The sequence below is a fragment of the Rattus norvegicus genome, chromosome 14 (genome assembly GCF_021556685.1).
Source record: "Rattus norvegicus strain SHRSP/BbbUtx chromosome 14, alternate assembly SHRSP_T2T, whole genome shotgun sequence".
Taxonomy (NCBI): Eukaryota; Metazoa; Chordata; class Mammalia; order Rodentia; family Muridae; genus Rattus; species Rattus norvegicus.
In genome coordinates this window covers 30,915,895-30,942,854 of record NC_141547.1, presented here as the reverse complement: position 1 = coordinate 30,942,854, position 26,960 = coordinate 30,915,895, and the positions used below count along the sequence as shown (strand labels likewise).

Below are 26,960 nucleotides of genomic sequence, written 5' to 3'. Positions count from 1 at the left end.
GCTTACAGGATGGTGGCTATTTTCATATCCTTTAGGTCAAAATGGCGTTTCTTATAGAGATCTTCAAGGGTGGCAACTCTGGTGGTTTATAGCTCCAGTAAGGTCCATACTTCCTGTCCCTGAGAGTTGCCATGTTCCTCTTCAATAGGAACACTGTTTTAATTGAACTTAATATATATATGTATATATGTATGTATATATATGTATATATGTATATATGTATATATGTATATATGTATGTATATGTATGTATATAGCAAATACTGAGTTTTATACATGTTTTTTTCACACAATTTCATAGCTACTACTATTGTTGAGATGCTGTTTGTCTCTTAAGCTACACGTGGTTCATACATTGGCGGTCTGGCCCTCAGTATGACAGGTCTCAGGTGGTGGAGACTTTAAGAGATCTAAGGACATTCTTAGGTCATTGGAGGCATGTCCTTGGAAGGGGTTAATGTGGTTCTCATGGGTCTTTAGCTGGTTCCCATTCACTGTCTGGCTTCTGGTCCAGTGTCATTATTTCCTTTTCTACACTCCAATTATAAGGTGCCGTTTGCCAGACCTGGGTGATCCAATGCCACATTCTGTGGTCTGCAGAACTATGATCCAAACGAACCTTACCTTCATAATGTCACCCCGTTTTAGAGATGAAATGGGAAACAAAAATGTAACTACCCAGCACAAAAGATGTGATCAACTCTGAGGTTCAGAAAGGCTAAGTTACACAGCTTGTAAGAGACAGAGCTGGATGCCAATCTGAGCCTGGATGATTCTTTTATTTGGTACTGGGGATACTGACTGACCTGAGGCTCCATGTAGGCTAAACACATGCTCTCCCACTGAGTTGTGTTCCCAGGCCTGAATGACTTTTCAGGTTACTACCAGAGTAGCCCTCATCTCTATGCCAGTCTCTATGTCAGCACAGTTCCTTCGGATTTCTGTGGTGGCCTAGGTATCCTTGTCCTTCTTTCTGCTTCTGCACAAGGTGATGCTGTGTCCTGGCATCTTTTATGCCTCCAATTCTCTCCAAGTTATCCCAGAGTCATAGACAGTAAGCTGGGAAAGAGGTGGCTTTCTATAGGAGGGACTTTACTGGGGTAATAAGACAGTGCATGAGCTGGTCAAGCCTGAAGCCATCACAGGAAAATTGGAAAACTATGAAGAAGAACACATACACCAGTGCATAAGTATTTGAACTTCGCAATTGGACAGAGTTGGGTTTCTCCCATTGACCAACCTAGCCATCCGTTCCTCTGCAAATCATTTGTGGAGGACCTTCTGTGTGCCAGGCACCTCGCTCACTTCTGGTTCTGATTCCAGATCTGCACTTACAGCTCCGGACTGAGGGAGATTTACTCAACCTCTTTAATGAGAGAATAATAGTTACCTCTGGGCTGTTCTAAGATTAGGAGCTGGCACAAAGTAAGAGCTCAATAAATGGTATTATTAATAAAATTACCAAAGAGTGGTGTTGCTGAGTCGGTGCCTGCTTCCATTACTTTCCCTCAGGACTCAGCTTGCCAAGGTTTCTACTAGCTAGTGTGTAGCACCGAGGCTTGGGAAGTTAATGTGCTATACGAAGCTATTAGCCTTCGCAAAGGCCGGTTACAGAGATAATGACTTCGCCCCAAGCAATACCTAATTTTCAGCACGTGGCATCCTCAAATGGGAGTCATTTCAGCAAGGGACTTGTGCACCAAACCATCACACAGCTACCTGCTTCTGCACCTTTAGTAACTGCTTCCCCCTGACAGATAAAGGGATCTCCCTGACCCTCCCAGGTATGATCAAAAGAATAGGCAGTTGCTTCAGAAATATGGATAGATTTATTTTAAATGATGAAACAATTCCCAGTTGTCCTATTAGTATCTCACCTCTACTTAATAGATAGTCCACTGACGTTAGCACTTGAGGCTTTTGGATGCTCTCAATAACACTACTTGGCTAATCTAATGTAATTCATCTAATGGGTTTTCTATCAGTGTTTATAGACCATCTCATCCATCCGCATTCTTGCCAGAGTAGGTGGCATACTTACTTTTCTCTGGCAGGAAGATGGATGGATGAGGTGGTCTATATGTGTGTGTATATACATATATGCATATGTATGTATGTATGTATGTATGTATGTATGTATGTATGTATGTATGCATGTATGTATGAGGGATGTCCATACTGTCCTGTTTTTCAAGGCATCTGAACCTATTTGAAGGTTAACGTGCAGTCTTTGGACTTTCATGGTGTGTCATCTGGGATACAATGAAATCCACTTTCTCTTTTCATAAAGGGGAAAACAGGTGCGTCTTGAAACAGTTTTGTTTTTAAGAGAGTAAAGCTCCTCCCCCCTTTCAAAGACTAATGATTGTGACAGTAACTGCTTTGGGATGATTTAATGCATTAGTACAAGATAAAGTGGGATCAGGGCAGCTGTGTGATTGGCTTTGAAAGAATTTTGTTGTAAAACTTTTTATTACAAAATGATATAGGCTCGTGAGAAGTTGCAGAGGTTGCCCAGCCCCATTTTCCCAATGGTGCTATTATGGAGCTAGTTAGAAATTAGAAGGCTTGGAGACTGTTATGGTTGGATCACTCACTCATGACTAACAGCTTGTAAAACCAAGAATCTAAACTGCAGGACTCAATGGCAGGTTTAAAGAATGGGATCCTAGTCACATTGCTGGTCCTGCATAAAGCTCTGGACTTCCTGGAAGGTCATTCACAGATAACTAAAGCTTGTAAGATTGTTATTTATCTGGAAGCTTGTGATGAACAACAAGCCCACACCATCGTTCTCTTCTATGAGCTTTAGCCAAGTGGTCCTATCAATTGCCTGAAGAGGAAACAACCCTGAGAGACAGCTGTGCATTCTAGAGATGGTGGAAGTATAAAACCCACTTAAAATGTAGATAGGCACAAGGGTTCCTTTGGTCGACGTTCATGCCTTGTGGGTGTGCTCTGTTCCACAATGGTCTTTTTAGCCATTGCCCACTCTTGGTCCTTGAGAGTGCTCCATTGTGCTCTATAATAAGCTCTCTACTAGGCTGCGCTCTATGTATCTCAGGTAAATTCCTCTGATAGAGATAACAAGGGTGAAGGAGCTGAGGGAAACCCAGAGCAAGGTCTGGTGACACTGCCACCGTATGTAACCATATCTATATTCCATTTGAGAGCTTAGAGAACATTCTAGAAGCCTGTTCTTCCTGGGGTGGGAGAGTGAGGTTGGAAGCCGTTGGGTTGCTTTCTCTTCCTACGAACAGTGTAGATATCTGCTCAGAGGGCTTACAATTCAGAAGTAAGATCCGTCAGAGTATTTCCTTAGTCTTGGTGCCATTTCTCAACTGCCAGTGCTTTCCATCTCACTTTGAATCCTTCCAGGAAGAACCCTGCCCATAGCTACCATGTCCCAGTATACCTGGCCTTTTCTTCTTCTGGTTCCCTCTGCTAAACACTGGCCATTGAGTGGTCCTGATGTACTCAGAGAGGTTGATGCTTATGATTGGACCAATTCTAGCTTTCTCTTTGTACATTTCTGGCATTTTCCCTGCTTTGTTTTTTATTTTAGCATGCCCCCCACACCTCTCTTACCAATATATGCCCTTAGAACTGAGGTTTTTTCCTCTGCTCAAAGAATCATTTGTGACAAGATAGTGCAGAAGTTCTCTTCTCTATCTTGTACTTTCATTGAGTCCATTTCAAGTTTAGCTAGAATTTCCTCTCCTTGAGGGAGAATCCTATGGACATTTACCAACCTCTATTCTAGGAACCCAAGGACAGAATATCCAAGCTAACTTATCTTGGTGTCTGTTTAAGTGTCTATTTATGTGGATCCCCCTTCAGCTAACCCCATCCAGTTTAATTGTTTGCTTCTACAAAGCCTCCTTTCATCTGCCCAAAGATATGGCAGAACATGGATTCTGCCTTCAAAAAACCATGTGTTCTGGACACCCTGGGCTACATGTTGGACCTCAAATACCTGGGTGCTAGCTGGGTGGAATAAAGACTCTTGATTGGTTATAAACTGTGTCTGACTAGTCATCTCTGGTGGGCTACCGGTAACATATTGACATCTAGGAATGTGCCTGGTATATAGTCAGCACTCAGAACATACATGTTAAATTAAAAATGATCTTGGATGAAGACTGAGAGGTATCTAGGTCAGCAAAATGTTAGCCTTAGAAACATGAGTTTGAGGCCTAGAATTACCATTTTAAAAAGCTGGCTGCAGTGTTGTGCTTGTAATCTCACTTCTGAAAAGACAGAGACAAGAGGATTCCTGGGATTTTTTGGGGACCCAGTCTACTTGACAAGTTCCAGGACAGTAAAAGACCCAGAATTAAAACAAAAAGAAAGGAGGGGGGAAGATGGCTATGCCTGAGGAAAAACACCCAACATTCACAGGAACATACACATAGTCATTTATATATGATCAAGAGTGATGAAGTAGTTTGAAAGAAAATATCCCTCACAGTCTCATAGAGAAAGGCACTATTAGGAGGTATGCCTTGTTACAGTAGGTGTGGCCTTATTGGAGAAAGTCTCTCTCAGTCTTCCTTCCTTCTGTGTACTGATCTGGATGTAGAACTCTCAGCTCCTTCTTTAGCACCATGTCTGCCTGCACACCACCATGCTTCTTGCCATGATGACAGTGGACTAAATCTCTGAAATTATAAGACAGCCTCAATGAGCTGTTTTCCTTTATGAGAGCTGCTGTGGTCATGGTGTCCATTCACAGCAATGGAAACCCTAACTAAGACAGTTGGTACCAAGGAGTAGGGTATTACAGTGACAGGCTTGACCATGTTTTTGATTGGGGGAATGTGGACTTTTGATTAGAGAAGCAGCTGAATACTTTAAGTGGGCCTTACTAGGCTTTAGTAGGAGCATGGAAGAGAGTGGTACTGCGGGACATTTGAACTATGGGAGGCCTGGACCAAGTGGTTTCAGAGGAGAAGAGTATTAGTATGTGGCCTAGAGATCATTCTTGTGATTATTATAGACTAACAGCTTTGGCAGAGGATATTTCAATACAGCCTAGTATTGACTCTGTCATGTGGATAGCAGTGACAGTCTTATGAAGAAATATAGCAAAAAGGAGCAAGCCAAACGAGGAAAGTTACAACACATACAATTTGAAGAGAAAAGGGGCACCAGGAAGTGCTTAAGTCCTGTGTTCAAGGAGATAAACAGATTAAAGAAAATCTTATTGTTAAATAGAGTAAGGGAATGGTAACCTCAGAGCAGGATCCCACCTAGGTAAGCTTTCAACTGGTGAAAAGGAATTAGAGGAAAGCTTAAGGTCTGCCAAGGTGGCACACACCTTTAATCCCAGCATAGGGGAAGCATTTCTAAGTTCAAGGTCAGTCTGGTCAACAAAGCAAGCTCTAGGAAAGCCACTCGTAAGCAGTGAAAGGAACCATCAAAACCAGAAAGCTGGGCAAGATGTAATGAGGAAACCATGTTCCAGCCTCAGCAAGCAACAGAACTTGGCAGCTTCAGGCATGTGGTCCTGGCTTTAGAGTCAAGGATACAAAAAAGGACTGTGGAGACTCCCTCCACTACTAAGGAAAGCTGATGAAGCCAGGAGTGTGTTGGGGCGTCTCTGCACCCCTAGAGAAGCCATTGTGTGAAACAGTGAAGGTGAAGCCTCGATTGCCTGGGAGACCCCACAATGTTGGAGATGCCAGAGCTGTGGGGCACCTGCTGATGTCCAGGTTGAGCCAGCTCAAAAGAAAGAATTGTATTGAAGTCATAAAGCTGAAAGGAACTGGAGATCTGAAGAGTGTTTTGACATCAGACATGGAGATCCAGAGTTTGGAGTTTGCCCAGCTGGTTTTCGGTTTTGCTTTGGTAGAATATTTCCTCACTATGCTCCCTTTGGAATGGCAATGCACTTCCTGCTGGAAATACATGATCTGCTTTTGATTTTGATTTGACAGGAGATTACAGTTAAGAAACTGCATACGTCTCAGAAGAGACTTTGGACTTTTGTAGAGTTGAGATTCTTATAGACTCTGGGGGCTCTTAAAGTTGGACTTAATACACGTCTGCATTATGATATGGCTATAAGGCTGTAGGATCCAGGGAATGGAATGTGGTGCTTTGAAAGAAAATAACCCCTCTAGGCTCAAAGGGACTGGTTGTATTAGGGAGTGTGGCTTATTGGACGAGGTGTGGTCTTGTTGGAGGAAGTAGGTCTCAGTCTTCCTTCCTGCTGCTTGCTGATCTGAATGTGGAACCCTCAGTATCTTTAGTACCATGTCTGCCTGCAAGCTACCATGTTTCTCACCATGATGACGATGAACCAAATCTCTGAAATGTAAGCCAGCCCCAATTAAAACAATTTTTTTTTAAAAAAGATAAGTTGCCATGGTCATGGTGTCTCTTCACACTACTAGATACCCCAAACTAAGACAGGTGGATTATTTAGCTTTCCGTTCTTAAAATTCACTTTTGGTGTTAAATATGCCAACAGAAATAGTATCTTGATGTTGTTTTGGGAAGTTGAAGTTCTCAGATATGATCAAATCTGAGTTACAGAAAAGCAAGTGTTTGAAATGTGCAGAGAGTCTATTTTGTTTTCTAAATAAGTAAATAAATAAAATTTTGGGGATGTCTATAAACCAACTTGAAATAGAAATCTACATATCAAAAGAAATCTACATATAAATGAAAAAACGCATTAAGACCCAGATCAAAGGACTAAAGGGGCCCCAGGAAGGGAATGCAAGTGGTTAATAACCTCAGTCTCTACCCCAGGCCACTCTCTGACCTATAGGCAATGTTTCTAACCTCTTGGACCCACTGACTTGTTTTTTTCCTAGGGGAAGATAACAGTTCCCTCTTTTTTTTTAAATCATGTCTGACTGTTTCAGTCCTCTGCTTTGAGATCTTCAAGCTGGGACATGCTCCTTACAATGAGTAGGAAGGCATAAGGATTCCCGAGAAACTTTTCATTATTGTTGAAACAAATGCAGTGGAATTGAGCCCTCATCTGGGCCTTCCCTGTAGCCATTGCCTGCTATTAGTAAATATTCATAAATCTGCTGTCATGGAAATTAAATGGAATGGCTTAAAATTACTTCAGGGGCATTCAGAGGGCTCAAAAGAGTGAACTGGGAGAACACATTTCACTTGCAGAGTTGGAATGAAGAAAGTGTTTGTTTGGTCTGCAGATGACATACTGTATGCTGGAGAGGAATCCTGAAGCACTTAGCAGGCAATGCTCTAGGCAACTAACTATATGTATACTGGAGTGGAGACCCTTTGAGGAGTCTGGTGGCAGCTCCTAAGAAAGGAGTTCTTAACAGTAAAAAAAAAAAAAAAAAGGACTGATGTCACCAACTGCAGCTTAGGTCACACTCTCTTGTGTTAGTCAGAGGACATTTATTAGGTCAATATATATTTACTGAGTGAATCCAGAGGTAGAGAGACCCCAGGTGTTAAACACACACACACACACACACACACACACACACACCCCACAGATAAACACACACATATACACATATAGATGCATGTACATTCACACATGTGTGCACACATGCACACAGAGGCTGTACATACATAATAAAATACATACATATACACACAGATGCATGTACATTCACACACGCTTGTGCACATGCACACAGAGACACATATAGACATGTATGTAGACATACACACAATACACACATATACACACATATACACACATATATATGCACACAGATGCACATACATTCACACATGCATGTATATATGTACACAGAGACACATATAGACATGTGCATACTCATCCACACATGCACACACATACACTCACACATGCGCATACATGCACACATGCACACAGAGACATATATAGACATGTATGTGCACACACAATACACACATATACACACATATACACACACAGAGATCCATGTACATTCACACGTGCATGTACACAGAGACACATATAGATATGAGCATACTCACACACACAGGAATGCATGCACACATGCACATACACATTTGGGAAGGCCCAGCCTAACTGTAAAACATTACAAGCTGAGAGACTTGGGATGGCCCCTTCTGTTAGTGTGCACTTTACAATGGTAATGGGTATTTCCCTCTCTCCTCTCTTTCATTATTACCCTATGGACAGTTCTAGGCTCTTAGGTCAGGGGAGAGAGATTCAATGGATTGATGATAAAGGGCTGTGCTTAGTCTGAGGCTATTTCTATTTCCGGGGACAGACTTTTGTTCTTGGGACTCACTTACAGAGAAACTATCATCTAGGAAATCAAATGCATCAGCAATACTTACAGTTATGGAATGTCAAGGTCAGGAGCGGGAGAAGTGCACCCCTGTCACTGATTTCAAAAGCTGACTCCCGGGGTTATTAGCTGCCTCAATTTACAACGCTAGATACTCTTGAGCACCAAGTGCTCGTTATCAGAAATTAAAGAAGCATAGAGCAGAGATTTGAATTACATTTTAGATAATAGATTTTGGAACATGCTTCTTATTGTTAAGATTAACTTGACCTTATAACTCGGCGGGAGGCTTTCCATTGGGCATGGAACCCAGGGTAGAGTACTGTGTCTCTGAGTTTGAGGGAACAAAGACACCTTGTTTCTATTTCCACTGCAGTACTTAACTAGAGTTGAGACCCGGCAGGTGAAGCTGGGTGTGGAGTCCACAGCCTCCGCTTACCAGCTTCCTATGTCCTTAGGTTTTAACTCTACTTGTTCTGCCTCTTTCGCCAAGAAGAGAACAAGGGGACATTAGCAACCAGTTTACAAGGATTGACAATAGTTCAAAGGGTGTTAGGAGCTGGGCTGGATTCTCTAAAATCCGTGTGTTGAAATCTTAGTCGTAGGAGTCGGATTTGGAATGTCACTGTGTAGAGATAGGGTCTCTGATGTGGTGATAACGGTTAAATAGGGTCACCAGGGTGGACCCTTGTCCATATATCTATGTTTATAAGAGCAACTTAGGAAACAGACAAGAGGGAAGACCATGGGAGGACATGGGGTAAAGGAAGCACATGGAGAACACTTGGCCCTTCCAGCCTCTACGATCTGAAGGAAATTAACACCATGTAATTTGTCATATTTGTGCTTTGACATACATGTCATGGTGAGTGTGGTGATCAGAGGACAGCCTTATGAAGCTGGTTGTCTCCTTCCATTTTGACATTGGTTCAGGGATTGAGCTCAGCCACCAAGTTTGTGAAGCGAGAGCCTTTACCAGCAGTGAAAACGCCTGCTTCTAATAATACATTTTATAACCAAGTCCTGGAATGTGGATCCAGCTGTTCACTGACACGCATGTTAAATTGTTAATCTTCTGTTTTGACTAGCTCTTGGCCACTTTTGGGAAAGGTTTTTCTTCTTCCTTGAAGAATTTCTGCACAACTGTTTTCCGAGCTCAGCCTTTTGAGAACCCTCATACTTAGATGGCCGCACTGTCTTCCTGTGGGTGTTTTTGTATCAGCTCCATTTCTTCTCAGTGTTCTCGCTCTGTGGGGTTGATTTGGCCGTGGTGCTCCCACTGAGTTCAAAGGACTCCCAGGTCAAAGTAGAAATAGGCTCACTGAAATTTCCCAAAGCTGTTTGTGGTCTATGAAGAGAGCATTGATAGTATACATTTAAAATATAGTGTAATTATTATTCCTGAAGGGATATCATGAGTAACAGGGAAAAAAAGGAAGTCAAACATTTCTCCTCTGATAGTAGAGAAAATGCTTTCAAGTTAACTGCAGTTGGTAAATTCAGTCATTCTGCTACAGGGAAATTTAGGTTCCTTTATGGTTTCAAAGGTGTAAGAACAGGATAAAGATGAGCCAAATCCCTGCCTTTCAGAGGCAAATATCCATTACATCACCGTCGTAACATGAATGTAAACACTGTACTCTTGATAAAGACATGATGCACACGACTTCAGGCGGATTCTTTCTGAGCTTCTTCAGACTTTCCGAGTACTTAAGGCTTTATGTTTGAGTGAGCCCAGACATTGACCCTCTATGATGTCCTTTCACAGATTGTGATATCACATATCTGTAATCACACTCTTTAAGAATTCTTATTTAGTTTTAATTTTTCTCCACCCCATTGTGTGTGTGTGTGTGTGTGTGTGTGGTGTATGTGTGTATGGTGTGTGTGTGTGTGTGTATATGTGTGTGTGTGTATGGTGTGTGTATGGTGTGTATGTATGGTGTGTGTGTGTATGATGTGTGTGTGTGTATGTGTGTGTGTATGTTGTGTGTGTATGGTGTGTGTGTATGATGTGTGTGTGTATGTGTGTGTGTGTATGATGTGTGTGTGTGTGTGTGTATGGTGTGTGTGTGTATGTGTGTGTATGGTGTGTGTGTGTGTGTGTGTGTGTGTTTTGCTCCAAGTGTGGGGACTGGTCCAACCAGTAGCACTATTCCACTTACTTCATTAGGGACCTTCAATCAAGCCTAGAGCTCACTGATGTGGTTAGTCTTGCTAAGCAATTAATTCTGGGGCTCTGGTCTCTCCCGTCTGAGCTGAAATTTCAATTGAGGCATCATGAGTACCCAGCATTTGTGTGTGGGGCTCTGACTTTTGGTCTTCATGCTTGCCAATCACGTGCTTTGATAGTAGCCATCTCTTTAGCCTTATAATCATAATTTTATTCATATACCTTTTGTTGGCATCAGTTAAGTCATGGCCCAAATAAAAGGCAGAGTCCCTTGGTCTTCACTTTCTCTTTCTTTTTCATTGTTCCCCCTTGTCCTCTCCCCCCAACCCTCAGTAAACCTCTTTCGTGGAACTGTGCTGTCGTGGTGTGATCTGTTTGAAGAGCCGCCATTCTAATACAACAGATTTAGACAAAGACGCTTATTGCAATCATGCAAGAGTACATGGAGACAGGAACAGGAAATGGTAACAAGAACCCAAGGACTCCTTTTTGTTAACCTCAAAAACTTTTCTTTCTTTTTCTCCCTTCCTTCCTTTCTTCCTTCCTTCCTTTCTTCCTTCCTTCCTTTCTTTTGCATACTTCCTTCAAACACCCCTCACAACTGGTTGGTTGTAGGCATTGTTCTGAGCATGTCCAGATAAATATTGATTCTCCTTGACTGACAGTGGGCTTATATACAGGTATTATACATTATACATTGAAAGTATTGGAAATTGAATATACATATAGGATTCATGTACTTTATTATGACTTTAAGGATACATGTTTAAGGGATAGGGTAATTATGCAAAACATGTGTAATTTGTAATGATCCCATCGTCATAAGCATGTCTTAAAACATTTCTCAATAACAGACAATAACTGAAAAAAAGGTGTGTGTGTATACAGGCATGCTATGGAACATGTAAGGGGATAGTCCTTGGAAGTGGGGGCTCTCCTCCTTTGTTGAGGCAGGCTCTCTCTTGTTAAGGCCTCCTCCAGGCTGGTTGGCTTGGTGTTTCCTGGCAGTTCTCTTCTCTTAGTCTGCCATCTCCTGGAGGATGCTGGGACTGTGGACTTGGGCCAGTGTATCTGGCTTATTCATGTGAGCCCTGGGATGGAAATCAGTTTGTCCGGCTTGCCCACCTTTTACCTGCTGGCTCTTCTCTACAGCTGACACACAACAATTATGTACATTTAGAAGGGATAAGATGATGTTTCAATAGGGCAGATACTATGTGCCCACTATATGAGGGTAAATGATGTTTCTATCTTATCTTTTCTTCAGCTTGATAATAATATGTAGCAGATGACTGTGATCTATACCCATCCCATTGCAGTGAAGCACACGAGACTTTTGACTCCATCCCTGGGCACCATGTAATACAAGGACCACTGCGATAAGATCAGATCATATCCCAGTTAGAACAGTTGGTATCAAAAGTGCTCAAAATCAGAAGATGGAAAGATCTCCCATGCTCATAGATTGGCAATATAGTAAAAATGGCCATTTTACCAAAAGTGATCTACAGATTCAATGCAATCCCCATCAAAATACCAATCCAATTCTTCTTAGAGTTAGACTGAACAATTTGCAAATTCATCTGGAATAACAAAAATTCCAAGATAGTTAAAACTATCCTCAATAATAAAAGGACTTCCAGGGGAATCACTATCCCTGAACTCAAGCAGTATTACAGAGCAATAGTGATAAAAACTGTATGGTATTGGTACAGAGACAGGCAGATAGACCAGTGGAATAGAATTGAAGACCCAGAAATGAACCCATACACCTATAGGCACTTGATTTTTGACAAAGGAGCCAAAGCCATCCAATGGAAAAAAGATAGCATTTTCAGCAAATGGTGCTGGTTCAACTGGAGGTCAGCATGTAGAAGAATGCAGATCGATCCATTCTTATCACCCCGTACAAAACTTAAGTCCAAGTGGATCAATGACCTCCACAACAAACCAGATACACTCAAACTAATAGAAGAAAAAGTGGGGAAGAATCTCGAACACATGGGCACTGGAGAAAATTTCCTAAACAAAATACCGATGGTTTATACTCTAAGATCAAGAATCGACAAATGGGATCTCATAAAACTACAAAGCTTCTGTAAGACAAAGGACACTGCTGTTAGGACAAAACGGCAAGCAACAGATTGGGAAAAGATCTTGACCAATCCTACAACTATTATATAGAGGGCTTATATCCAAAATATACAAAGAACTCACGAAGTTAGACTGCAGGGAGACAAATAACCTTATTAAAAATGGGATTCAGATCTAAACAAAGAATTCACAGGTGAGGAATGTTGAATGGCCGAGACACACCTAAAGAATTGTTCAATATCCTTAGTCATAAGGGAAATGCAAATCAAAACAACCCTGAGATTCCACTTCACACCAGTCAGAATGGCTAAGATCAAAAACTCGGGTGACAGCAGATGCTGGTGAGGATGTGGAGAAAGAGGAACACTCCTCCATTGTTGGTGGGATTGCAGACTGTTACAACCATTCTGGAAATCAGTCTGGAGGTTCCTCAGAAAATTGGACATTGCACTACCTGAGGACCCAGCTATACCTCTCTTGGGCATATACCCAAAAGATGCCCCAACATATAACAAAAACATATGTTCCACTATGTTCATAGCAGCCTTATTTATAATAGCCAGAAGCTGGAAAGAACCTAGATGCCCTTCAACAGAGGAATGGATACAGAAAATGTGGTACATTTACACAATGGAATACTATCCAGCTATTAAAAACAATGACTTTATGAAATTCATAGGCAAATGGATGGAACTGGAAAATATCATCCTGAGTGAGGTAACCCAATCATAGAAAAACACATATGGTATGCACTCACTGATAAATGGATATTAGCCCGAATGCTCAAATTATCCTAGATGTACAGAACACATGAAACTCAAGAAGGATGACCAAAATGTGGATGCTTCACTTCTTCTTTATAAGGGGAACAAGAATACCCTTGGGAGGGGATAGGGAGGCAAAGTTTAGAACAGAGGCTGAAGGAACACCCATTCAGAGCCTGCCCCACATGTGGCCCATACATATACAGCCACCCAATTAGACAAGATGGATGAAGCAAAGAAGTGCAGACCGACAGGAGCTGGATGTAGATCGCTCCTGAGAGACACAGCCAGTATAAGGCAAATATATAGGCAAATGCCAGCAGCAAACCACTGAACTGAGAATGGGACCCCCATTGAAGGAATCAGAGAAAGGACTGAAAGAGCTGAACGGGCTTGAGACCCCATATGAACAACAATGCCAAGCAACCAGAGCTTCCAGGGACTAAGTCATGGACTTACATGGACTATGCATGGACTGACCCTGGGCTCCAACTGTGTAGGTAGCAAAGAATAGCCTAGTAAGGGCACCAGTGGAAGGGGAAGCCCTTGGTCCTGTCAAGGCTGGACCCCCAGTGAAACAGGATTCTTGGGGGGAGGGCGGTAATGGGGGAAGGATGGGGAGGGGAACACCCATTTAGAAGGGAAGGAGGAGGGGTTAGAGGGATGTTGGCCTGGAAACCGGGAAAGGTAATAACATTTGAAATGTAAATAAGAAATACCCAATTTAATAAGATGGGGAAAAAAAGTACACAAACTAAGACTGGTGAGATGACTCACTGGTCTAATGCTCTTGCTGTCAAGTCTGACAACCTGTATTTGATTCCCCCAACCTAACTGGCAGAAGGAGAAAACAAACTTCTTCAAATTGTTCTTTGATTTCCACATGTATATCATGGTCCATACCTGCCCCCCTCCCCAACAAATATAAACAAAATTTTATCAATATACAAAAAGAGATGGCTAATATCTCCTAGGGTATGGATAAAGGACAAATAACTGTTATATATGCTGTGAATATAACTTAGGACAGCCGTTATGGAGCCACAGTATACAGGTTTTTCTAAAACTAAAAATCTACTGTATTATGTAGCAACTTCACTTTGCATATGTGATGGTCTGTATATGCTCAGCCCAGGGAGTGGCACTATTAGGAGGTGTGGCCTTGTTGGAGTGGGTGTGTCACTGTGGGTGTGGGCTTTAAGACCCTCATCTTAGCTGCCTGGAAGCAATATTCTGCTAGTAACCTTCAGTTGAAGATGTAGAACTCTCAGCTCCTCCTGCACCATGCCTGCCTGGATGCTGCCATGTTCCTGCCTTGATGATAGTGGACTGAACCTGTAAGCCGGCCCCAATTAAACGTTGTCCTTATACGAGTTGCTTTGGTCATGGTGTCTGTTCACAGCAGTAAAACCCAAGCCACAACAGCATATGTACTCAAAAGCAACCATATCAACCCATGAAAAGCTGCACATCCATGCTTAAAGCTGCACTGTTCCACACAGTTGAGATACAGAATCATCCTCAACTCCCACCCATGGATGAATGGATAGAAAAAGCATGGTTTGCACACCAGAATATTATTCAGTCAATAGAGTATGATACCCTACTGTGTTAGAAAAGTGGACACCGGGGTTGGGGATTTAGCTCAGTGGTAGAGCGCTTGCCTAGGAAGTGCAAGGTCCTGGGTTCGGTCCCCAGCTCCGAAAAAAAGAACCAAAAGAAAAAAAAAAAAAGAAAAGTGGACACCACGTTAAGAGAAATCAGAGAGAAATTAATAAACATCCTACATTCTACTTCATATGTGGATGCTCAAGAAAACAATCTGAGGGCTCGCTTCGGCAGCACATATACTAAAATTGGAACGATACAGAGAAGATTAGCATGGCCCCTGTGCAAGGATGACGCTCAAATTCGTGAGGCTTCCATATTTTTATACATAGGCGAATGCCAGCAGCAAACCACTGAACTGAGAACAGGATCCCCGTTGAAGGAATCAGAGAAAGAACTGGAAGAGCTTGAAGGGGCTCAAGACCCCATATGTACAACAATGCCAAGCAACCAGAGCTTCCAGGGACTAAGCCACTACCTAAAGACTATACATGGACTGACCCTGGACTCTGACCTCATAGGTAGCAATGAATATCCTAGTAAGAGCACCAGTGGAAGGGGAAGCCCTGGGTCCTGCTAAGACTGAACCCCCAGTGAACTAGACTATGGGGGGGAGGGCGGTAATGGGGGGAGGGTTGGGAGGGGAGGGGAACACCCACAAAGAAGGGGAGGGGGCGGGATTAGGGGGATGTTGGCCCGGAAACCAGGAAAGGGAATAACATTCGAAATGTAAATAAGAAATACTCAAGTTAATAAAAACTAAAAACCTAAAAAAAAAAAAAAAAAAGAAAAGAAAACAATCTGAATATGCAGAAGTGATCAGTAGAGTTAAAAAATGGGTTTGGGCCACACCCGCGGATCCCGGCCCGCAGCAGCTCTCTGCTCCCAAACCCCGTGGGAGAGAGACCTCACCGCCTGGTCAGGTGGGCACTCCTGAGGCTGCAGAGCGGAGGAGACCACCAACACTGCCCACCCCTGCCCACATCCCTGGCCCAAGAGGAAACTGTATAAGGCCTCTGGGTTCCCGTAGGGGAGGGCCCAGGAGCGGCAGGACCCCTGCGCCTGAGACACCGCTGGAACCTGAAGGAAACAGACCGGATAAACAGTTCTCTGCACCCAAATCCCATGGGAGGGAGAGCTAAACCTACAGAGAGGCAGACACGCCTGGGAAACCAGAAGAGACTGCACTCTGCGCACATCCAGACGCCAGAGGAAAACACCAAACGCCATCTGGAACCCTGGTGCACGGAGGCTCCCGGAAAGAGCGGCGCAGATCTTCCCGGTTGCTGCCGCCACGGAGAGGACTTAGGCAGTACCCCACGATCACACTTGAGCCTCGGAACCTCAGGTAGGACGAACTTTTCCCCTGCAAGTGACCTGCCTGGTGAACTCAAGACACAGGCCCACAGGAACAGCTAAAGACCTGTAGAGAGGAAAAACTACAAGCCCGAAAGCAGAACACTCTGTCCCCATAACTGGCTGAAAGAAAACAGGAAAACAGGTCTACAGCATTCCTGACACACAGGCTTATAGGACAGTCTAGTTACTGTCAGAAATAGCAGAACAAAGTAACACTAGAGATAATCTGATGGCAGGAGGCAAGCGCAGGAACCCAAGCAACAGAAACCAAGACTACATGGCATCATCGGAGCCCAATTCTCCCACCAAAATAAACATGGAATATCCAAACACACCAGAAAAGCAAGATCTAGTGACAAAATCATATTTGATCATGATGCTAGAGGCCTTCAAGAAAGACGTGAAGAACTCCCTTAGAGAACAAGTAGAAGCCTACAGAGAAGAATCGCAAAAATGCCTGAAAGAATTCCAGGAAAACACAATCAAACAGTTGAAGGAATTAAAAATGGAAATAGAAGCAATCAAGAAAGAACACATGGAAACAACCCTGGATATAGAAAATCAAAAGAAGAGACAAGGAGCTGTAGATAGAAGCCTCACCAACAGAATACAAGAGATGGAAGAGAGAATCTCGGGAACAGAAGATTCCCTAGAAATCATTGACTCAACTGTCAAAGATAATGTAAAGCAGAAAAAGCTACTGGTCCAAAACATACAGGAAATCCAGGACTCAATGAGAAGATCAAACCTAAGGATAATAGGTATAGAAGAGAGTGAAGACTCCCAGCTCAAAGGACCAGTAAATATCTTCAACAAAATCATAGAAGAAAACTTCCCTAACCTAAAAAAAGAGATACCCATAGGCATACAAGAAGCCTACAGAACTCCAAATAGATTGGACCAGAAAAGAAACACCTCCCGTCACATAATAGTCAAAACACCAAACGCACAAAATAAAGAAAGAATATTAAAAGCAGTAAGGGAAAAAGATCAAGTAACATATAAAGGCAGACCTATCAGAATCACACCAGACTTTTGGCCAGAAACTATGAAGACCAGAAGATCCTGGACAGATGTCATACAGACCCTAAGAGAACACAAGTGCCAGCCCAGGTTACTGTATCCTGCAAAACTCTCAATTAACATAGATGGAGAAACCAAGATATTCCATGACAAAACCAAATTTACACAATATCTTTCTACAAATCCAGCACTACAAAGGATAATAAAGGGTAAAGCCCAACATAAGGAGGCAAGCTATACCCTAGAAGAAGCAAGAAACTAATCGTCTTGGCAACAAAACAAAGAGAAGAAAAGCACACAAACATAACCTCACATCCAAATATGAATATAACAGGAAGCAATAATCACTATTCCTTAATATCTCTCAACATCAATGGCCTCAACTCCCCAATAAAAAGACATAGATTAACAAACTGGATACGCAACGAGGACCCTGCATTCTGCTGCCTACAGGAAACACACCTCAGAGACAAAGACAGACACTACCTCAGGGTGAAAGGCTGGAAAACAACTTTCCAAGCAAATGGTCAGAAGAAGCAAGCTGGAGTAGCCATTCTAATATCAAATAAAATCAATTTTCAATTAAAAGTCATCAAAAAAGATAAGGAAGGACACTTCATATTCATCAAAGGAAAAATCCACCAAGATGAACTCTCAATCCTAAATATCTATGCCCCAAATACAAGGGCACCTACATACGTAAAAGAAACCTTACTAAAGCTCAAAACACACATTATACCTCACACAATAATAGTGGGAGATTTCAACACCCCACTCTCATCAATGGACAGATCATGGAAACAGAAATTACACAGAGACGTAGACAGACTAAGAGAAGTCATGAGCCAAATGGACTTAACAGATATTTATAGAACATTCTATCCTAAAGCAAAAGGATATACCTTCTTCTCAGCTCCTCATGGTACTTTCTCCAAAATTGACCATATAATTGGTCAAAAAACGGGCCTCAACAGAAACAGAAAGATAGAAATAATCCCATGCGTGCTATCGGACCACCACGGCCTAAAACTGGTCTTCAATAACAATAAGGGAAGAATGCCCACATATACGTGGAAATTGAACAATGCTCTACTCAATGATAACCTAGTCAAGGAAGAAATAAAGAAAGAAATTAAAAACTTTTTAGAATCTAATGAAAATGAAGGTACAACATACCCAAACTTATGGGACACAATGAAAGCTGTGCTAAGAGGAAAACTCATAGCGCTGAGTGCCTGCAGAAAGAAACAGGAAAGAGCATATGTCAGCAGCTTGACAGCACACCTAAAAGCTCTAGAACAAAAAGAAGCAAATACACCCAGGAGGAGTAGAAGGCAGGAAATAATCAAACTCAGAGCTGAAATCAACCAAGTAGAAACAAAACGGACCATAGAAAGAATCAACAGAACCAAAAGTTGGTTCTTTGAGAAAATCAACAAGATAGATAAACCCTTAGCCAGACTAACGAGAGGACACAGAGAGTGTGTCCAAATTAACAAAATCAGAAATGAAAAGGGAGACATAACTACAGATTCAGAGGAAATTCAAAAAATCATCAGATCTTACTATAAAAACCTATATTCAACAAAACTTGAAAATCTACAGGAAATGGACAATTTCGTAGACAAATATCAGGTACTGAAGTTAAATCAGGAACAGATAAACCAGTTAAACAACCCCATAACTCCTAAGGAAATAGAAGCAGTCATTAAAGGTCTCCCAACCAAAAAGAGCCCAGGTCCAGACGGGTTTAGTGCAGAATTCTATCAAACCTTCATAGAAGACCTCATACCAATATTATCCAAACTATTCCACAAAATTGAAACAGATGGATCACTCCCGAATTCCTTCTGTGAAGCCACAATTACTCTTATACCTAAACCACACAAAGACACAACAAAGAAAGAGAACTTCAGACCAATTTCCCTTATGAATATCGACGCAAAAATACTCAACAAAATTCTGGCAAACCGAATCCAAGAGCACATCAAAACAATCATCCACCATGATCAAGTAGGCTTCATCCCAGGCATGCAGGGATGGTTTAATATACGGAAAACCATCAACATGATCCATTATATAAACAAACTGAAAGAACAAAACCACATGATCATTTCATTAGACGCTGAGAAAGCATTTGACAAAATTCAACACCCCTTCATGATAAAAGTCCTGGAAAGAATAGGAATTCAAGGCCCATACCTAAACATAGTAAAAGCCATATACAGCAAACCAGTTGCTAACATTAAACGAAATGGAGAGAAACTTGAAGCAATCTCACTAAAATCAGGGACTAGACAAGGCTGCCCACTCTCTCCCTACTTATTCAATATAGTTCTTGAAGTTCTAGCCAGAGCAATCAGACAACAAAAGGAGGTCAAGGGGATACAGATCGGAAAAGAAGAAGTCAAAATATCACTATTTGCAGACGATATGATAGTTTATTTAAGTGATCCCAAAAGTTCCACCAGAGAACTACTAAAGCTGATAAACAACTTCAGCAAAGTGGCTGGGTATAAAATTAACTCAAATAAATCAGTAGCCTTCCTCTACACAAAAGAGAAACAAGCGGAGAAAGAAATTAGAGAAACGACACCCTTCATAATAGACCCAAATAATATAAAGTACCTCGGTGTGACTTTAACCAAGCAAGTAAAAGATCTGTACAATAAGAACTTCAAGACACTGAAGAAAGAAATTGAAGAAGACCTCAGAAAATGGAAAGATCTCCCATGCTCATGGATTGGCAGGATTAATATAGTAAAAATGGCCATTTTACCAAAAGCGATCTACAGATTCAATGCAATCCCCATCAAAATACCAATCCAATTCTTCAAAGAGTTAGACAGAACAATTTGCAAATTCATCTGGAATAACAAAAAACCCAGGATAGCTAAAACTATCCTCAACAATAAAAGGACTTCAGGGGGAATCACTATCCCTGAACTCAAGCAGTATTACAGAGCAATAGTGATAAAAACTGCATGGTATTGGTACAGAGACAGACAGATAGACCAATGGAATAGAATTGAAGACCCAGAAATGAACCCACACACCTGTGGTCACTTGATTTTTGACAAAGGAGCCAAAACCATCCAATGGAAAAAAGATAGCATTTTCAGCAAATGGTGCTGGTTCAACTGGAGGGCAACATGTAGAAGAATGCAGATCGATCCATGCTTATCACCCTGTACAAAGCTTAAGTCCAAGTGGATCAAGGACCTCCACATCAAACCTGATACACTCAAACTTATAGAAGAAAAACTAGGGAAGCATCTGGAACACATGGGCACTGGAAAAAATTTCCTGAACAAAACACCAATGGCTTATGCTCTAAGATCAAGAATCGACAAATGGGATCTCATAAAACTGCAAAGCTTCTGTAAGGCAAAGGACACTGTGGTTAGGACAAAACGGCAACCAACAGATTGGGAAAAGATCTTTACCAATCCTACAACAGATAGAGGCCTTATATCCAAAATATACAAAGAACTCAAGAAGTTAGACCGCAGGGAGACAAATAACCCTATTAAAAATGGGGTTCAGAGCTAAACAAAGAATTCACAGCTGAGGAATGCCGAATGGCTGAGAAACACCTAAAGAAATGTTCAACATCTTTAGTCATAAGGGAAATGCAAATCAAAACAACCCTGAGATTTCACCTCACACCAGTGAGAATGGCTAAGATCAAAAACTTCGGTGACAGCAGATGCTGGCGAGGATGCGGAGAAAGAGGGACACTTCTCCATTGTTGGTGGGATTGCAGACTGGTACAACCATTCTGGAAATCAGTCTGGAGGTTCCTCAGAAAATTGGACATTGAAGTGCCTGAGGATCGAGCTATACCTCTCTTGGGCATATACCCAAAAGATGCCCCAACATATACAAAAGGCACGTGCTCCACTATGTTCATCGCAGCCTTATTTATAATAGCCAGAAGCTGGAAAGAACCCAGATGCCCTTCAACAGAGGAATGGATACAGAATATATGGTACATCTACACAATGGAATATTACTCAGCTATCAAAAACAACGGCTTTATGAAATTCGTAGGCAAATGTTTGGAACTGGAAAATATCATCCTGAGTGAGCTAACCCAAACACAGAAAGACATACATGGTATGCCCTCACTGATAAGTGGCTACTAGCCCAAATGCTTGAATTACCCTAGATGCCTAGAACAAATGAAACTCGAGACGGATGATCAAAATGTGAATGCTTCACTCCTTCTCTAAAAGGGGAACAAGAATACCCTTGGCAGGGAAGAGAGAGGCAAAGATTAAAACAGAGACTGAAGGAACTCCCATTCAGAGCCTGCCCCACATGTGGCCCATACATATACAGCCACTCAATTAGACAAGATGGATGAAGCAAAGAAGTGCAGACCGACAGGAGCTGGATGTAGATCTCTCCTGAGAGACACAGCCAGAATACAGCAAATACAGAGGCGAATGCCAGCAGCAAACCACTAAACTGAGAATAGGACCCCCGTTGAAGGAATCAGAGAAAGAACTGGAAGAGCTTTAAGGGGCTCGAGACCCCATATGTACAACAATGCCAAGCAACCAGAGCTTCCAGGGACTAAGCCACTACCTAAAGACTATGCATGGATTGATCCTGGACTCTGACCTCATAGGTAGCAATGAATATCCTAGTAAGAGCACCAGTGGAAGGGGAAGCCCTGGGTCCTGCTAAGACTGAACCCCCAGTGAACTAGACTGTTGGGGGGAGGGTGGCAATGGGGGGAGGGTTCGGAGGGGAACACCCATAAGGAAGGGGAGGGGGGAGGGGGATGTTTATCGGGAAACCAAAGAATTATTAATACCTATTAAATAAATTAAAAAAAAATTAAAAAAAATGGGTTTGGGGCAGGGGACACAGAAGGAGCTAGGTGACAGAATTAAATTGCATTTAATACACCTACCCCACTGATACACTGGACTTAGTAGCATAACACACCAAAGAGTGTTGATTGTTTCCCTGTGTGGTCCTCTGGGATGACTAGTACCTGTGGTGAGTCGACTGCACAGCTTCCTGGAAAAGCCCCAGACCACACATTGCTTGCTCAAGTAATGATCAGAATTCCAATACATTGTTGGTTGAGGTCATTATGCAGGTGAAGGCAGACAAGATGAAACGAGACCTGTCATTGAACGAGAAGGAAGGGAGGTGGGAACAGAGGTTTTAGAAGGAGAGGGAGAAGCAGGGGAAAAGAAGCTAGGAGAGTCAAGATGGAGATGGAGAAGGATGACCCAGATCCCGGTGGTCTTGAATTGCCCAGGTAGTTGGGATGGATTTTTGTAGGCAAATTATCTTATCTAGGTGGGTGGTTTATGTCCTTATCAATTGGTTGTGAGTTTACTGTGTGGATGTATTGTGGACTGAGAATTTAACATATAAATCTGATTGTTTACAGTTTATTGAATAATGATTTCACTGGGTTGTTGGGAGTGTGAGCAGAGTTTGTGGCAGAGAGCTGTGATAGGCCAACCCATGCTGGCCTTCTAGAGCACTGATTTTACCCAGTAGCTGGCACCAGAGAGTTCAAGGTTAGCAGAGAGCCCCCAGGAGAGATACTAACTAGAGATAAATTATGGTTACTTCCATTTGGCCCCATGGGAACTAATTCTAGAGTCCAGTGCGGCACCTTGCCACTTCTCAGGGACCACGAGGGTCAGAGAATACTTGGGGGCAGCGTGTAGCCACTGAGATAAATTAGCGATAGTTCCTATGGAGGGACGGACGGAGCATGAACTAGTGTGGGAGCAACCGCTGTGGTCAGAGAGAGCCAGAGAAGGACGGAGTAGAATGCGTGGGAACCGCTGCACCGCCTCTTTTTTTTTTTTTTTTTAACTGCAACAATATGGCATCTACTGAGTCATGGTTTTCATGAAGCATAAAGTCTCCAAAGATCAAAGCTCATGTATTGAAGCGTACCTGTATGGGCTTCTCCTGTTTTCCAGAATTTCCAGCGTACATGGGGAGAATAGGTGGCTGTCTGGGTGTGGCTTATCTTACCGTGCGTACAAACTGTAAGAGATGAGATTGAAATTGGAAAAAGGGTAGGAGAGCACTGGAATCCAGCCCATGGAGATCACACACTGAGTATAAAGCTTTCCCAGTTATTCAGGCTAACGAAACACTAGAACTTAAAAGAGTGGGATTTGCTGGCTGGGAGGTGGGCACATCAGTCTGGTCTGCTCAAAGTAAGATGTTCTTCCATGGCTTGTGTGTCCATACCCCCGAAAGAAGAAAAAGAAACGAGGAGATCGTGTGAGAAACTGGCCGCCAATGCCTTTTCCTTTTTCTGAAGGTACAGCTAGAGGCTCATTGATAAAGTCAACAAATTGACACACAGGCATTTGACGGTCACACCATGGGGTTGGGTAGCTCCATTGGTATATTAGAAACAGTAGTTTATCGAGAAGACAGTAGCTTGTAGAGGGAAGAGTGAATAACCTCTTCCCGGAGTTTAACCGAGAGAATGATCTTCATGCTCTATGACCATCTCGACACTAACTCTGCTTATCAGGTACAATATATTTCTGCTGGCCTCCCGATTTAATTGGGCTTGTGGTAACTGATTCAATTGAGCACTTTAATTAGGTAATTATTTTGTTATGAGAGCCACTTTCTAGCATATGAGAGAGGGAATTTTCCTTTTTTTTTTTTTAACCTCAAGCTAAAAGTGGAACCCTCATTCTTTTCTTTGAGAATACAGTGGGGGCAAAACTGAACAGCTAAAGAATTCGGTTGAGATCAAGCTGTAGCGCCAAGGAAAAAACCCTGAGTCATGTATGGAGGAGACAAGTGTGCCTTTGAGAAGTGAAGAGATAATTAGTGTTTCTCAGATTGTACCGCCTCAGGGGGTGTCTCTGCTGTTCGAGGGAGTTCTCACTCCTCTGCCTCAGTTCCCTTCTAGAAGCTTGGGTTTCTTTCTCAGACCCCAAGCAAGAGAATAACAACTGGAAACAAAAAACAACTGGCAAAGGCAATCCCCTGCCCCTTTACTCTGAACAAACACTCCAGAATATGGGATTTTTTTTCTCCAGACAAATTTTTTTTTCTCCAGACAAATTTAATTAATTTGCACTCTTTGAACATTTACTGTGAAAGCTAGTCATTTGTTAATTTCATTTACAGATTGTCTTGGGCTCTGAAAGCATTGCCCTAAATAGACTAGGATAAAAATCTATTCTCAAATTCTCACATACTCGAGACATTCAATGTTATCTTTTGTTGGTCCCAGAAGGAGTGATCTTAAATAATCCAAATATACCTCAGATCAAACAAACAAATAATCAGAGTTGACACTAGAGGAGCCAACAAGACCCTAATTAATTGATTTGCTAATAGCTACTTGCCATTTACAGACATTAGCCTAAATTGAGTTTTAAGCTGTGACTGGGGCCACAAGATAAACATTTTCTTTCTCTAAACTCCTGATTACTCACTTGTCCTCCAGTTTCACCATTAACTAGTCTGTGGACATGTTTCTTCCTCAATGGACTGGGGCTAATTCTCCATAGATTCCTTCTGAAACGTACTATTCATTTATAAGCTATTTGTGGAATGGTCAATCAACATAGTAATTATGTTGCTTGGAACTGTTTTTTTTCTTTTCTTCTTCTTCTTCTTTTTTTTAGCTTTACCTTTTCAGCAAGGAAAACAGAGCAGAAGGTAGCGTTTCTCAATTAAACCCTCATTTAAACAAAGGGATGTTACAAGCGGAACCTTCCCAAGAGGTTAAGAATAATAACAGCTCTGTTCCAGAAACTCAGGGGCCACCAAAGGGTCATGTTCTTGCCATCGCTGGGCAGTAAGCCATCCCTAAACTTAATGGTGCAAATCAACAAGGATTCTGTTGTCTGTAACAACTTTCTAGGTTGACTGAACTCAGTCAATGTATTTCATTCTACTTGATTTTGTCTGGGATACAGTTATTTGGAAGTCTTACTAGGTTGAATAATCCAGACCAGGCACATATTGGAGGTTGTAGGTACCCGGTCTCCAGGTTCCTAGGTAGGCTTCTGAAATCATTGTGGCTGGGAGATTGGTGAAAATGATCCCAGAAAGATGAGTTCAGGTGTAGATCTCCCAGGATTCAGCAATGGAATCCATACAGCACCATTTCTGCCATGCTTGGGTAGTTGAAATGCTCAGCAGAACTGGAGAAGGATGGACCAAGTAGGGTTGCATAGCCCCTAGCCCACCTTTGCAGAACAGATACTGCATCATCTAACTGAAAACAAAGAAATATTTCATCAATGAGTTTGAGAAAGCTCCTGGATATTCTCTGTGCCAATCTTTACCTGTTTTAAGGGTAGAATGAAGGGCAGGTACAGAGAAGTACCTCTTTAAAAGGAAGGTTTGAGGCAGAAGCTTTCCCAGGAAGCACTGTTACCTTTCTCCTGAATTTAACTAGTCAGAACCAACAGGTGACGGCTTACACTTTAAGGCGTCCTTCCCTCCATACTCCGAAGAGATTTCTCCTTGCTCCTGTAACTATGACAGGAGAGTAAAGGCCGCAGAGTCAAGTGTCCTAGGTTTGGATTTCAGTTCTTTTTTGGCTAGTTGTATAAGTCTCAGTAAGGAACTGCCAAGCCCTAGTCCTTTTCTTTATAATATGGTGTTCCGTCTACTTTATGCATTGTGAGTATGGTGGATATTGCATGTGGAGTGCTCAGTTTAAGTGCGGGGCCCATGGCTGATGTTGAGGAACGCTTAGCTATTGTCACTATGCAGTGAGTGAGTGAAGTTGAGCAAGAAGCTACAGGATGAGAAGGGGCTCACCCTGAGGAGAGGAGCTCTCCCAAGTCAGTCTTCTTTGGATTTGGGGTAAATGTTACGGCATCAAATGGATCTCTTAATACTTTTGATGCCTTTCCTAATTTGATGTCCCTCTAATGAAGATTCCTTTTACTGTTTAAAAGGGTCTAAAACTTGGAGGTGTCTGGGCAGCAGAGAGTGGAACCAGGCGAGGGACACAAATGTACTGACTCTCATGTCTATTCCTGGGTCTAATATCATACCTTTAGAAAGTGTGAACCTGTGGTCTTTGGCTTTTTTTAAACTATTTTGCAAAGAATTGTAAGACTTGAAGTGAGTCTTAATTACTTGATCCCCCCAAGTGAGACACAAGAACATAGTTTGATGCAAACGCAAGAGGTTTATTTTCTAGTGTAGTGGGGTCGACCCTCAATCAGCCCCTGGTGGTGAGTGACTAGAAGGCGACTCACCGAATGCCTATAATACGCAGTTTATACTTTTTAGGGGGACAGGTTACATCAGCAAGGGACTAAACATGGCTATTGGCTAGCAAGCATGGGCAGATTATGACATGCATTCGAACTCTAACTGGGACCAGAGGGTCAGGTGACTATTAATACATTCCTGTTCCTCACGAGAACTGTGGGTGGAGAATGGAACTTGGCCTAGCCTTGACCTGAGGTGGGGAGCTGGAACTTGGACTCATCTTGATCTGAGTTGGGTAGGTGTAAGGCTGGTGAAAGCCCCTAGGGTCCTTGAGAATAAAAAGGGGATATTACAGGAACTGGAGGCATGACTCAGCAGGGTCAAAGTATTTTGACTTGTAAGACTGATTTAGACCCCAGAATCCATATAAAAAGGTCAGAAGTGGTGACCCATATCTGTAATCTTAGCACTCCTAAAGCAAGACACTAAGCAGAGCAAGAA

General features: G+C 42.3%; 1 long non-coding RNA gene and 1 other non-coding gene across 14 annotated transcripts in view; both read left to right on the top strand.

The window, feature by feature from the left end:
• Window positions 1–26,960, top strand: part of LOC102551339 (uncharacterized) — a 254,334-nt gene that overhangs the window by 67,901 nt on the left and 159,473 nt on the right. The gene's annotated exons all lie outside the window — the stretch shown is intronic.
• On the top strand, window positions 15,101–15,206 carry LOC120096874 (U6 spliceosomal RNA). The gene has a single exon (XR_015637800.1). It is a non-coding gene; the product is annotated as a U6 spliceosomal RNA (small nuclear RNA).